The sequence below is a fragment of the Sturnus vulgaris genome, chromosome 14, assembly GCF_052056855.1.
Source record: "Sturnus vulgaris isolate bStuVul1 chromosome 14, bStuVul1.hap1, whole genome shotgun sequence".
NCBI lineage: Eukaryota > Metazoa > Chordata > Aves > Passeriformes > Sturnidae > Sturnus > Sturnus vulgaris.
Window position 1 is genome coordinate 17,456,892 of NC_142256.1, and position 13,626 is coordinate 17,470,517.

At 46.6% G+C, this 13,626-nt stretch overlaps 1 protein-coding gene across 1 annotated transcript in view; it reads right to left on the reverse strand.

Moving 5' to 3' along the window:
- LOC106856286 (coiled-coil domain-containing protein 180-like) overlaps positions 1-13,626 on the reverse strand; it is a 96,645-nt gene that overhangs the window by 31,416 nt on the left and 51,603 nt on the right. Inside the window, exon 14 of the mRNA XM_088173425.1 lies at positions 815-996. The gene's annotated coding sequence lies outside the window, so the exon portion shown is untranslated. The remainder of the gene's footprint in view (positions 1-814; positions 997-13,626) is intronic.

A 13,626-nucleotide genomic window follows, 5' to 3' on the forward strand; every position in this document is an offset into this window, starting at 1 on the left:
CAAAAGAAAAACCCATTCAGGTGTGGGGGAAAAGCATGCCTTCATCCTCCCTGCCTGCATTGCCCTCCCAAAAAATTATGAAGCCAAGGCAAACAAAGTGAGCAGAGCAGTCCAAGCCCTTTCTCGCCTGCACAGCAAATTTGCTGGTGCCCTGGTTCTGGCCTCCCATCTCTGCTACCCCCACCCATGGGTGCTTTTGTCAGGCTGGCTGCCCAAGCCCAGTCATGGGCAGAGTGGCTGGCAAAGGCCACCAGCAGGGCTGGAAGCTGGCCCCCCACTCATCCCAGCTCAAAAGCAACTGGGCTGAAGACTCAGTCCAGTAGACTGGCAGCAAAAGGGAGAATCTCCATGCCACACCCTGTAGCTGTGGAAAGGGGTTTTAACCCTTTAAGTGCAGTGGAAATAAAATGCACAGCTACATGGTCATCTTTCATGATAGGAAAGGAAGAGACAAGTTTATTCAGGAACACACTTGGTTTTATAGCATGACTCGCAATTCCAAGAGTAGAAAAAAGATGATTGGTTCAGAGAGAAGACACCCAGGGCCTGGTCATGCACCACAACAGGTGTTCTATCTGTTTTATTAATTCCTTTTTATTTTGACCAAGTGATCACCCTGAGAGAAATTCTCCTTAGCCTTGAGCTGGACCAGCTTATCAGCTGGGAACAGAGCTGAAAAGCTCCGGCCTGGAATATTTTTCAAGCTGTAATTTTCTAGCTTTCTCAATATGTGTCCCTACAACACCCAGATTAGACCCTGAGATGTTGGGCCATGAGATGCTGGCACTGAGAGCATAGCCCTGCATAGGCTCACCTGTAAAGCAGTGTAGGCTGTGTCTTGCAGGTAGCTGCCCACAGCCGAAGTCAATCAATTTTGCCTGACCACTGGCCAGGACAAAAAAGGTGTTCTCTGGTTGGATGTCCCTGTGTAGGTCCTCGCAGCTGATGCAGTGCCACACGGCCTCCAGGACCTGAAGGAACAGTTCCTGTGCCATGCTGGGAGAGGAGGAGGGGGAGAAGGATGAGTGTTGTATGGCAGCAGCAGGAAGTTTAGGCTGCAGGACATTCCATCTGCACCGCTGCCCCACAATCGGCAGGTGTGTCCTGTGGGCTCCAGATCTGGCACTGCATCTGCTGAGTTCCTGCCACTGCAGGAACTCTCTGGACTGGGCTCAGGCTGCCACCGGGACAGGGCAGCAGACTATGCTCTCACCTACCACTCTATTTGCTTCTTCCATTCCTTCTCTCATCTACCACACCATTTGCTTTCCCCTTACTTCTCTGACCTTGCTTACCTCTCTCTTGACTTGCCTACAATTGTCTACACTTGATTTGCAGTGTTTTGCATGCACATGGAAGGCGAGGTAAGGAGTGGTAGGCAAGGCAAGGCCAAGTGACTCGGTGCATCTTTCCTCGGGAAGAAAAGGACATAATGCTAGTATTGCTGGAGCAGATGTTAAGATAGCATGGGGAGGAATAATCTAGCGAGATATTTCTGTGCTGGCCCCATCTGTGTAGGAGCAATTGATGGACATATGCAGTACTGGAGATTGTATGTAACTTTTACCTGGTAAATTCCTATGAGAATGCCAATGCTTTTTCATGGGAAGGAAAACATAGTTCCAATGTTTCATGTGTGTCCTGGGGTACAATGCAAAAATGTGTATTCTATCACCATCTGTTAAAATGTGGGAGGGGTGGTGATCCTTATCTCTGTGGGAGATATCCTCTGCTGATGTGCCATCTGATAAAATCAGGGGGATGATCATCGTTATCTTTTCACAACCCATCCTTCCTCCAGAAGATATATTCTGTTAATGGGCCATTAAGTCCTATTGTGTGACTGATAAGATTACATCATCCCATTGGAAGATGCTCCAACCAGGGGCAGGAGCCAAGCCTTTCCTACCTAGATAAAAAACTGGGATTTGGGACGCGAAGGCAGCCCTTTCCACTGGATACCAGAGGGAAGTCGGACCTTTTCCACATCATCACTGGATCTTTGGAGGAAAACTACACCTTCTACAGGAGCACTGCTTCACCTGAACCCCATCTGTCATCCAGGAGGACTGCAGCCACCATTTATACGGACTGCTACCAACACCCTGACTGACAGGATGTCAGGTTGTATTTCTGACTTTGTCGGTGGTTTTTCTTTTATATTATTGCATGTATTTTATTTTTTTTCTCTTTTCTCCTATTAAATTGTATTACTGACTTGGAGTCTCGCACTGGTTTTGCTTTCAAACCAACACATTTATTGGCGCCCAACGTGGGGCAAGAAGGGTACTGAGAAAAGTCAGTATTACAATTTTGTATTCACCATGATTCTCAACATGCTTACATGGGTTTTTTATCTTGCTCTCTATATTTTTCCGCACATGGGGAACTATCTGCCAGCTGTAATGCTCCTGTGTAGACCAGGATATGGTATAAAAATTGCTTTATTGGCCTATTATGTCTACTGCATGATAACCTCTGAGGCAATGAACATAATTTGGAATATATACTCGACTTTGTTTGCTTGTCCTAGTCTAGGTTGCTACATCCGGGGTTTTACCAATCACACCCAGCCCTTGGGGGGAGGGGTAAAGGATGATTTTTTCCAATCTTTCCGGCCTGATACAGTAGTTTTTGGAAATGTTGAATTCCTGCTGGATGCTAAGGACAGCATAATATTGTTGTTAGTTCTGCTTTGTCTCCTCTGCACAGCCTACAACATGCTTAGAAACAAAACACTACATGGTGCATTGCTGCGTATTCTTGAGGAAGAGGAAAAAAGAAACAAATCAACTTCGTCCATGTCTTCACAGAATGTCACAAAGAGGAGAAGAACCAAACAAAAAGCAACAGTGTCCGTGTCTATGCAGACTGCCACAGAGGAGGAAAAAGCCAAAAGCAAAGCAACAGTGTCAGTGTCTATGCAGACTGCCACAGAGGAGGAAAAAGCCAGAAGCGCCATCAGCATCTCCACACAAACCATCACTGAACCAGAACAGCCTAGACCAGTAGCAGTTGCCCCCGTTCAGAAGAAGAAATCAAAGAGCAAATCAGTCCGCATAGTGACTGACGAGGATGTGGCAGGACCTTCACACCCAGCGGAAGTGACAGAGCCAGAAATCATCACTCACTCTCTATCCCTGGGTGAGCTGCGTGACCTGCGGTGGGAATTCACCCGCCAGACAAATGAGTCCATCTTGACCTGGCTGCTCCGCATCTGGGATGCTGCAGCCAATGACACCATTCTGGATGGAAGTGAGGCCAGGCAACTGGGATCTCTGTCCCAGGATGTGGCCATTGACCAGGGGATTGGGAGAACCCAAGAAACTCTCAGCCTCTGGCGGCGACTGCTGACAAGTGTAAAGGACAGATACCTTTGTAAAGAAGATCTCCAGGTGCACCAAGGAAAATGGAGCACAATAGAACAAGGTATCCGATGCCTGAGGGAATTGGCCGTGCTGGAGATCATTTTCTCAGAAGATGAGAGATTTCGTAAGAGCCCAGACTGTGTCCGGTGCACGTCACAGATGTGGTTGAGATTCGCACGGCTCAGACCAGAGATGTATTCCCGTTACCTGGCAACGCTGCAGTGGAGGGAAGGTGAGGACATGGTAGGCATCTTGGCCAATAAACTAAGAATTTATGAGGACACTGTCACAGCCCCATTTCGTACCCATGTCTCATCCATGGAAACAAGGCTGGTGGAGCAAGTCCAAAGCTTGATTGAAGAGGGCCATCAGAAACTAAAAAAAGAAGTTAAGGAAAACAACTACCAGATCTCTCCCGAACCAACAAGAGTTTCTGCCATTAGGAGCCGGCGTTCCTCAGGCAGGGAGAGAGGACACACTCCACGAGGTAACCTCTGGTTTTTCCTTCAGGAGCATGGAGAAGACATGAGGAAGTGGGATGAAAAACCCACCTCCTCCTTAGCAGCCTGGGTACGTGAGCTGAAAAGAGGGACACCTACCACAAGAAGTTCATCTAGAGTCAATGCTGCTCCAGTCTCTCGTGTACAAAACTCCAGACAGTATCAGAATGATGATATGACTGATCCTCTTGAAGGGACCTCAAGAACCTATTTACAGGGAGAGAGCAATGTGTACCAAGATCAGGAATAGAGGAGCCCTGCCTCTAGCCAGGTATAGGAGAGGGATAATCGGATCTATTGGACTGTGTGGATCCGATGGCCTGGCACATCCGACCCACAAAAACATAAGGCTTTGGTTGACACCAGTGCCCAATGTACTCTGATGCCATCAAAGTATGTAGGAGAAGACTCCATCTCTATTTCTGGGGTAACAGGAGGATCCCAGCAGCTGACTGTAGTGGAGGCCGAAGTGAGTTTAACTGGGAACAGGTGGCAGAAACACCCCATCGTGACTGGCCTAGAGGCCCCATGCATCCTTGGCATAGACTATCTTAGAAATGGATATTTCAAATACCCAAAAGGATATCGCTGGGCTTTCGGGATAGCTGCTGTAGACACAGACGACATTAGAAAACTGAACACCTTGCCTGGTCTTGCAGATGACCCCTATGCTGTGGGACTACTGAAAGTTGAAGAGCAACAGGTACCAATCGCCAGAACAACAGTACACCGTTGGCAATACCATACTGACAGAGACTCAGTGATTCCCATCCATGAGATGATCCGTAAACTGGAGAGCCAAGGGGTGGTCAGCAAAACCCACTCACCCTTCAACAGCCCCATCTGGCCTGTGTGTAAATCTGAAGGAGAATGGAGATTGACCGTAGACTATTGTGCATTGAATGAAGTGACTCCATCGTTGAGCGCTACTGTGCCAGACATGCTGGAACTGCAGTATGAGCTGGAGTCCAAGGCAGCAAAGTGGTACACCACTATCGATATTGCCAATGCATTTTTCTCCATTCCTCTGGCAGCAGAATGCAGGCAGTTTGCTTTCACCTGGAGGGGCGTGCAGTATACCTGGAATCGTCTGCCCCAGGGGTGGAAGCACAGTCCCACCATCTGTCATGGACTGATCCAGGCTGCACTGGAAAAGGGTGAAGCCCCCGAACATCTACAGTATATCGATGACATCATTGTATGGGGCAGCACAGCAGGGCAAGTCTTCGAGAAAGGAGAGAAGATTATCCAGATTCTGCTGAAAGCTGGTTTTGCCATTAAGCGAAGTAAAGTTAAGGGACCGGCTCAGGAAATTCAGTTTCTAGGAGTCAAGTGGCAAGATGGACGTCGTCAGATCCCAACAGAGGTAATTAATAAGATCACCACTATGTCTCCACCTACCAACAAGAAGGAAACACAAGCTTTCCTGGGTGCCATAGGCTTTTGGAGAATGCACATTCCTGAGTACAGTCAGATTGTGAGCCCTCTCTACCTGGTCACCTGCAAGAAGAACGATTTCCACTGGGGCCCTGAGCAGCAGCAAGCCTTCACCCAGATCAAGCAGGAGATTGCTCATGCAGTAGCCCTTGGCCCAGTCAGGACGGGACCAGATGTGAAGAACGTGCTCTACTCTGCAGCCAGTAACCATGGTCTGTCCTGGAGCCTTTGGCAGAAGGTGCCTGGTGAGACTCGGGGTCGACCACTGGGATTCTGGAGCAGAAGCTACAAAGGATCTGAAGCCAACTACACTCCCACAGAGGAGATCTTGGCCGCCTATGAAGGAGTTCAAGCTGCCTCAGAGGTGATTGGCACAGAAACAAAACTCCTCCTGGCACCCCGACTACCAGTGCTGGGCTGGATGTTCAAGGGAAAGGTGTCTTCCACACATCACGCCACTGACACCACATAGAGCAAGTGGATTGCCCTCATCACTCAGCGCGCCCGTATTGGGAATCCAAATTGCCCTGGGATTCTGGAAATAATTACAAACTGGCCTGAAGGTGAGACTTTTGGATTGTCTTCTGAAGAAGAAGAGGAGCAAGTGGCACCTGCTGAGGAAGCCCCACCATATAATGAGCTACCAGAGACTGAAAGACGATATGCCCTCTTCACTGATGGTTCCCGCCGAACTGTAGGCACTAACCGGAAATGGAAAGCTGCAGTATGGAGCCCCACACGACAAGTTGCACAAGCTACCGAGGGACAAGGTGGATCGAGTCAGGTCCCAGAGCTAAAAGCCGTCCAGTTGGCTTTGGATATTGCTGAACGAGAGAAGTGGCCAAGGCTCTATCTCTACACTGACTCATGGATAGTAGCTAATGCTCTGTGGGGATGGCTGGATCGCTGGAAAAAGGCCAACTGGAAGCACAGAGGGAAACCCATCTGGGCAGCTGAGATTTGGCAGGACATTGCTGCCCGAGTAGAGAAATTGACCATAAAGGTTCGACACGTGGATGCACATGTACCCAAAAGCCGGGCTAATGAAGAACATCACAACAATGAGCAGGTGGACCGAGCTGCCAAAGTGAAAGTATCACAGGTGGATCTAGACTGGCAGCACAAGGGAGAATCATTCCTAGCTCGTTGGGCCCATGATGCCTCTGGTCATCAGGGGAGAGATGCAACGTACCGATGGGCCCGTGACCGAGGGGTGGATCTAACCATGGACAGTATTTCTCAAGTTATCCATGACTGTGAGATGTGCGCTGCCATCAATCAAGCCAAGCGGGTGAAGCCCCTCTGGTATGGGGGGCGATGGGTCAAATATAAGTATGGAGAGGCCTGGCAGATTGATTGCATCACACTGCCTCAAACTCGCCAGGGCAAGCACTGTGTACTGACCATGGTGGAAGCCACCACTGGATGGTTAGAGACCTACCCTGTGCCTCATGCCACTGCTCGGAACACCATCCTGGGCCTGGAAAAACAAGTTCTTTGGAGGCATGGTACCCCTGAGAGAATTGAGTCAGACAACGGAACCCATTTCAATAATGGCCTTATCAACACCTGGGCCAAAGAACATGGTATTGAATGGATATATCATATCCCTTACCACGCGCCAGCTGCTGGGAAAGTTGAACGGTGTAATGGACTCCTTAAGACTACTTTGAAAGCACTTGGTGGTGGAACCTTCAGAAATTGGGAAATGAACTTGGCCAAAGCCACCTGGATGGTTAACACCCGAGGGTCCATCAATCAAGCCGGTCCTGCCCACTCTGAACCCCTGCACACAGTGGATGGGGACAAGGTCCCTGTGGTACACATGAAAGGTATTTTAGGTAAGACTGGATTAATCCCACCACAGGCAAAGGCAAACCAATCCGTCAGATTATTTTTGCTCAAGGACCTGGTTGCACTTGGTAATGCAGAAAGATGGGGAAACCCGTTGTGTACCACAGGAGACCTAATTTTTTGTGTGAACTGTATGTAAGATTTCATTTTGCATTATATATCTGTAAGAGGGTATTGGTTTGGGTATGATGTAGATGGTAATAGAATAAGGGGTGGATTATGTCCTGGGGTACAATGCAAAAATGTGTATTCTATCACCATCTGTTGAAATGTGGGAGGGGTGGTGATCCTTATCTCTGTGGGAGATATCCTCTGCTGATGTGCCATCTGATAAGATCAGGGGGATGATCATCGTTATCTTTTCATAACCCATCCTTCCTCCAGAAGATATATTCTGTTAATGGGCCATTAAGTCCTATTGTGTGACTGATAAGATTACATCATCCCATTGGGAGATGCTCCAGCCAGGGGCAGGAGCCAAGCCTTTCCTACCCAGATAAAAAACTGGGGTTTGGGACGCGAAGGCAGCCCTTTCCACTGGATCCCAGAGGGAAGTCGGACCTTTTCCACATCATCGCTGGATCTTTGGAGGAAAACTGCACCTTCTACAGGAGCACTGCTTCAACAGAACCACATCTGTCATCCAGGAGGACTGCAGCCACCATTTATACGGACTGCTACCAACACCCTGACTGACAGGATGTCAGGTTGTATTTCTGACTTTGTCGGTGGTTTTTCTTTTATATTATTGCATGTATTTTATTTTTTTTCTCTTTTCTCCTATTAAATTGTATTACTGACTTGGAGTCTCGCACTGGTTTTGCTTTCAAACCAACACAATGTGCAAATAAGAAGCTGCCTAGTGGAGGTCAGGGGTGGCATCAACTTTCTGGCCTGGCATATTCAGTGTAGAAGCACTGCCTCATTTTGTACAACTGAGGAGTCAGTATCCATCTTTGGAAGGTGGTCTCCAGAAAGATTGAATTTGGCATGTGGCTTTCAATTCTCAGAGGTGACCTGAAATTCTTGTCTTTTGGACAAGGTAAGCAGCTACGCTGAGTCTTGGTGTGTGACTGATCTAGTGCCTTGGGTAGGTGATGCCCAGTAACAGTGTTCGAACACCTTGGTTTGGGATCGGTCCCTGGATGTTTTATAATTTAGTGGAGGGGGTGCCATTTCTTTTGAGATGGGCTTGTAGTTCCTTTCCTTGCAAGGAAAGAAAGTGTGGAGCCACACGTTGGCTGATCTTAGTGAATTTAGAGGCTTTGAGTTAGAGCTGTTCAATTGTTAGGGGCAATTCAAAAGCCAGGGTCTTGAGCTTTTTGTCCTAGGACCCTTAGTGTGGGAGCAGGCCCCAGTGACGTTCTCTTTGGATCCAGAGTCTTGGAGGCTAAAGCCTTTGGATGGTACCTAGAGCTGAAAGTGCTGACAGCAGGGTGTGTGCTGGTAAATCGATAGGTGCAGTTGAAGCTGAAGACAAGAGCTTTCTCAGCTGTCAGCTTTCTCTGTGAGCTCTGTTTTTGCCAAATGTTTTCAAGTTGATGGCCAGACTCTGGAAGAGTACTAAGCATAGTTAGGGTAAAGGAGTTCATGTTGCTCTCTGAGTGAGGTACAAAGAAGGCTTTGCACTTAGAAGGGGAAGACTGGGGGAATCTTTTTGTCCTGATGCCATTGATTCGAGAGCAGGCACGTTTCCAACTTGGCTCGCTGTCCTTGGGTGGCTTTGAGCTGGGCTCGGTGCGTTTCCTTTTGCAAGTCGACAGCGCCATCTATCGTGTGGTTGTTTTGATGGGCACTGACAGTGCCCAGAAAAAAGCCGAGCACTTTTCTGGCCCAGCTCCCCATTCGTGTGGGAGCAGTTCGGGGGAGAACTCCGCTGCGGGTCCTGCCTCTTTGAGACTGACACAATGTTATCCTGCATGCAGTAGCAAAGAAAGAGAAATCGTTTCATTGTTGGCTTTGCAGTTTATAGGCTGCAGAAGAAAAGGCAATTCTAGCATGGCCTCTTTCTTTAGAACCTTCTTTGTGAGATCAGCATCTTAACACGCAGCCACTAAACTGCATCAAACTCCCTGGACATAAGCCCTTTCTGCCAAGCTCTGTGGACCTTCTCACCCTCCAACTCATGCAGATCCCAAACCCCTTCAAAACATCAAACAGTTGCACCCAAGGAAATAGTCCTAGAACAAGAAGGCAGTGCTGGCTTTCGTAGACCCTTTAAAGTCTATAAACCATGCGAAGCACCCTAGTGATCTGCACTTTCCTTCTCAACAATATGTAGAGCATCCTCACATTCTCTCAAGGTGGCAGAGTCCATCATTACAGCCAAGCATTTCCAGTTGCATTTCAGACAGACATGTGCCAGGATGGAAAGCATTCACTGACCTTCCTTCTTCCCTTTAAAACCTGATTCCCAGTGCAATCACTTTCACAGAGCTTTAGAGTAGTCTGCAGTCCAAGCATCTATATCTCACGGAGAAGTAAGTCTCAGGACAGAAGACGTTCTTAAGGCAGCCGCTTCTGCTAGCAGCATTTAAATTGCACACAGCATACTTGTAATACACATTTTCCATCTAACATATATGGACTGGCACATTTTTAATTCTCGCAATTCACTGGGCAGTTACAAATATCCAGAAGCTGGCCCCTTAAGATTGCTGTAGAAGTACAAGCCAGTGCTGGGCCGCACCATCCATTGTCAGACATAAGCCACATAAACCCCCCCTCTGCACTCTGAACTTCCTGTCTCTGCTGCATCTACCATTGTGTTCTCTGTATCTCAATGCTGAAAGCAAAACACTGTTCTTTCAACAGAGGGCTGGAACAGAAATAGGTAGCTGTCATTGAACTTCCCCACTTGTGACTGCTAATGTGAATTCAGCAGGCACGGAAGTGACAACCACGCTCCTCTTGCAGACTGTATGCTCTGCCCACAACACCATGCCCTGCAACTTCATCCATCACCTTTTGCGGCACTTTCCTTCTCCCAGACGCGAAGGGTCACCTGGTTCTCTCAGGAAACATCGAGATGGCAGCAGAGCACTTGAGCACACTTCTTCTTTCAAAACACTCCTTGGGTCATGCCATTTCCTTCTCAGTGCTACGTACCACGACATTCTGCATCTCTTGTAGTCTGAATCTAGAAGGAACTATGTTCGCCTGTGTCCCACACAGAGAACTGTACTGGGACTACAAGCTTGCTGCTGACTCAGAAACTTGTATTGCGCCACATTCCAGGGGCAGTCCTCTTTCCTTTACAATCTACTCAGCACCCTCAGATCACAGTGCAATCTAGAAGCACGTCCTTCTCAGCTTGAGCTACCACCGCCCACATGACAGCCTCGCAAGGACCAAAGATGCAGACAGATGTCTTGCACAGAAAAATATGCCAGGGAAAAAGCACGGTCTTCATCATCCCTTCTTCGTCACTGAGGTTATGATGCTGCGATGAACCTCTTGCACACATTGAAAGACTAATGAAGCACAGTGCTTCTCTTTCTGGAGAGACATGTTGAACATAAAAATGTGCCAGGACAAAAACAGGTTCTTCATTGCCCCTTCTCATCAGCCAGCTTGTGCTGCTGTGAGGAAATGCTTCATTGAAAGATGAGCAAGTGCATCTCTCCTGGCACATTTTGCGGAGTGAGAGCTAGCTAGCTAGTTTGGACTCTGCGACACAGAAAGAGAGCATGATTGAAGGTAGAGCTGAGGAAAACTCACGCACAGAAGTGCCCCAAAGCTGAAACTCATCACTGGACCTCAGTTCTGTCCTGACCACAAAAGGCGAAGAAGGAAGCCACAGAGCACCAGGCTTGCAAGAGCACTGTACCAAAGAGCAGAAGACCATCCAAAAAGCTCCTTCACCATCACATTCACCTCTCAATTCTCTTGCTGCTTCAAAGAGTAACACACAGCTGTTGCACCCCAACACCTTCAGTGTTGCTTCCTTACACCTTCAGTGTAGTAGAGTCCATCCAGCTTGAGCTAACCCAGAAGGATGCGTCAAAACAGAAGGCTTTCTTCAAGTACCCCTTCTGCCAGCAGCCCTAAAGCTGCACGCAGCACACTGCGTCTTGCTACCTTCTATTTTTCAGTTTTGCATTTCCGTTGCCTACTTCCAGAAGTGGCTACTGGAGAAAAGGGGGCCAGAATGAAAAGCCAGTGCTGAGTTTCATCTTGTTGCACGTAAGTTCCACCCAACTCTTCCTTGCACTCTGTATTTCCCTTCTCCGCAGCGTTTACCATTGTGTTCTCTGCAGCTTGATGCCTAGAGGTGACTGCAAATGTTTCCACAGAGAGCTGAAAGAGTAATAAGTAGCAGCACAAGCAGCTCCTGTCCTTCCACTTGTTTCTTCCAACTGCTAATGGGAATTCAGAAGGCAAGCAAGAGGCAGCCACATTCCTCCTGTAGCCTGTAACATGGTGCACACAAGCACAGTACTTGTGCCGCTTCATCACTTTTTGGAACACATCGCGCTTTCATTCCCTAGAGGCGAGACTTTGTGAGCTACTCACACAGAGCAGAACACAGAACACGGAACAGCTGTGCAGCGCTCAAGCTCTCTGCTCCTGCCAAAGCACGCCTGGGTGGTGCACGATTCTTCTCAGTGTACAAGTTTTTCTCAGAAATCTTTGGAATTTGGCAGGTTTTGAATGTTTCAATGCAGATTTTGGGAGGCCAGTGACTGATTTTAGGACTTCTATGGCCATTTTTAGTGCCATGTTTGGAGGATTTCTGCGCTTCTCAGTGTGAATTTTTAGGGATTTTTCTGGGTTGTTTTTCCTGGATTTTTCCTGATGTTTTCCACAGAAATCCTTGGAATTTTGGCAGGGTTTGGGTGTTTTAGTGCACATTGTAGGACTTTTGGGGCCATTTTTAGTGCGATACTTGGCAGTTTTGGGACATTTTAAGTCAGATTTACTCTGGATTTTTTTGCCCACCCATTTTCCCATATTTTTTTCCTCAGAAATCCCTCGAATCTCACTGTATTTTAGAGCCATTTTTAGTTTTTTAGTGTAAATTTTAGGAGTTTTTTGGCCATTTTTAGTGCGAATTTTCGGGCTTTTTTTTGGCCATTTCAAGATGGATTTTCCCTTGTATTTTTTTCCCAGCCTTTTCCCAGGTTTTCATCCTTAAGAATCCCTGGAATCTCGCCAGGTTTGAGGCCTTTTTTTGGTGTTTAATTGCAGATTTTGGATGTTTAAGTGCAGATTTTAGGGCTCCAAGGCTATTTTTATCATGATTTTTGTGGTATTTTTGGCCTTTTAGAGTTGGATTACTGCCAGATTTTTTTCCCAGTGTTTCCCAACTTTTTCCTGGTTTTTTTCTCCTCCAGGAAACACTGGAATCTTGCAGGGTTTTGGGACCATTTTTGGGTTTTTTTTTAGTGCAAATGTAGGACTTTTTTTGGCCATTTTTAGTGCAATTTCTGGGGGACTTTTGTGTTTCTTAGTGCAAATTTTAAGGGATTTTTCTGGTTTTTTAGGCTGAATTTTCCCAGATGGTTTTCCTAGAAATGCTCGGAGTTTTGGCAGGTTTGAGGTGTTTAAGTGCAGACTTGGGATGTTTCAGTACAGATTTTCGGTGTCTGGTGAATGATTCGGGGACTTTTAGGGGGATTTTAGGAAATTCTTTTTGATAGTTTAGTGTGGATTTTTAAGGAGTTCTTTCCAATATTTTCCCAGGAAATCCTTGGAGTTCTGGCAGATTTGGGGTATTTTAGTGAAGATTTTAGGAATTTTTGTGCCATTTTTAGTGCGATTTTTAGGGGACTTTTGCATTTCTTAGTGTGAATTCTTGGGCATTTTTTTTGTTTTTTTTAGGCTGAATATTTCCTGATGTTTTTCCCAGAAATCCTCAGAATTTTGGCAAGTTTGGAATGTTTCACTGCAGGTTTTGGGTGTCCATTGACTGATTTTAGGGCATTTTTGTGGGTTTTTTTTGGGGTTTTTTTTGGCTACTTTTGCATGGATTTTTAAGTTATTTCATGAGATATTTCCCAGAATTGGCATTTGGTAGATTTTTGGTTGTTTTAATGCAGATTTTGCAACATTTCTGGCCATTTTTATTATGACTGTTGAGACATTTTTTGCGTTCAATGTGAGATTCTCTTTGGATTTTTTTCCCAGCCTTTTTCTTATTTTTTTCCTCATAAATCCTTGGAATGTTGCAGGGTTTTCAGACCATTTCTGGTGGTTTTAGTGCAGATTTTAGGACTTTTGGGTCCATTTTTAGTGTGATTTTTTGGGTTTTGGGGTAATTTTATGTCGGATTTCCCCCGGATTTTTTGCCCATCCATTTCCCCATTTCTTTTTTCTCAGAAATACCTCGAATCTCAGTGGATTTTGAGGCCTTTTTTGGTCTTTTAGTGCAGGTTTTAGGAGTTTTTTGGACATTTTAAATGTGATTTTTAGGGGATCTTCGCATTTCTTAGTGCAAATTTTTCAGGATATTTTGGGAATTTTAG